A 1354-nucleotide genomic window follows, 5' to 3' on the forward strand; every position below is an offset into this window, starting at 1 on the left:
TTACACCATTATCACATTAAAATACATTAGCTAAAATACATTATACTTAATTAATTTATTTTTAAAATTTATTTTTATATTTTTATGTCATTAACATACATAAACGTATATTAGCTAAAATACGTTAAAAAATGCGTTTTATTTTAACAAATTGCACCATTATAATCGTGTCGTTAATCTTTTCGAAATGAACTTAATAATGAATATTATTTGATTTAATTATATTATTATAATTGTATTTTCAATACCTTTGAAATGAACCCAATATTGAATATTTTTGGATTTAATTATATTATTATCTATCATATATAGTATGGAAAATATATTTTTAATACTTACACTATATACTCTTGTAGTTGATTATTTAACTTTTTAGTATATCCCTAACTTTTTCATTTTTCATTTTCATTTTCCATTTTTATTTTACATTCTTATCACATTAATATACATAATTGTATATTAAATAAAATATGTTAACAAAATACGTTTTTATTTTAACAAGTTACACCATTATAATYATCTTGTGAATACCTTCAAATAAGCTCATTATTGAATATTTTTGGTTAATCATATTATTAAATACAATAACTACATAAATTATTTTTAATACTTACATTTTATACCCTTACAGTTATTTATTTAATTTATCTTATATACATTACTTTTTTCATTTTTCATTGTATACCCTTATCATATTAACATACATAATTGTATATTAACTAAAATCCGTTAAAAATATGTTTTTATTTTAATAAGTCACATCAACGTAATCGTCTCGTCAATACCTTCAAATATCAAGTATTTAAAAAGTTGAAGGCAGGGGCGGACGTAGTAACAAGGGGTTGGGGTCCTGGGCCCCCAACAAATTTCTCATATGAAAGCCCAAAAAAAAAATTACTTGTATTTTGAGATTAGGTGTAATTGGTCCCCCAACAAGATGAGATAGGAGGCCCCTCCCTCTTCAGTGCAGCCAAGACCAAGAAACGAGTCTGATTTGTGAATCTGTGATTGTGAAGGCCTGAAGGGACTAGGGAGTGAAGAGTGAAGACTGAAGACATACCCGATACCGGCTAGCGGCTACCGCATACAATATATTTTTCTGCGTCCGCCACTGGTTTATTTTATAACGTGCCCCCTACAATATATTATTTTATGAAATTGAAGTTAATTATTATTTTATTTTATAACGTACCCCCAACAATATATTTTTCTGCGTCCGCCACTGATTGAAGGGTTGAAACCTAAAATATCAAGGGTTAAAAATGAAAAATAAAATAAACTTATTTTAATGTTTTAAGTAGGTGGGGTATGGAAACAATAAGGGAAAAAATAGCAGGAGGTGGGGATAGAAAAC

The sequence above is a fragment of the Cynara cardunculus genome, unplaced genomic scaffold, assembly GCF_001531365.2.
Source record: "Cynara cardunculus var. scolymus isolate 2C unplaced genomic scaffold, CcrdV1 Un_Scaffold_7233, whole genome shotgun sequence".
Lineage (NCBI taxonomy): Eukaryota > Viridiplantae > Streptophyta > Magnoliopsida > Asterales > Asteraceae > Cynara > Cynara cardunculus.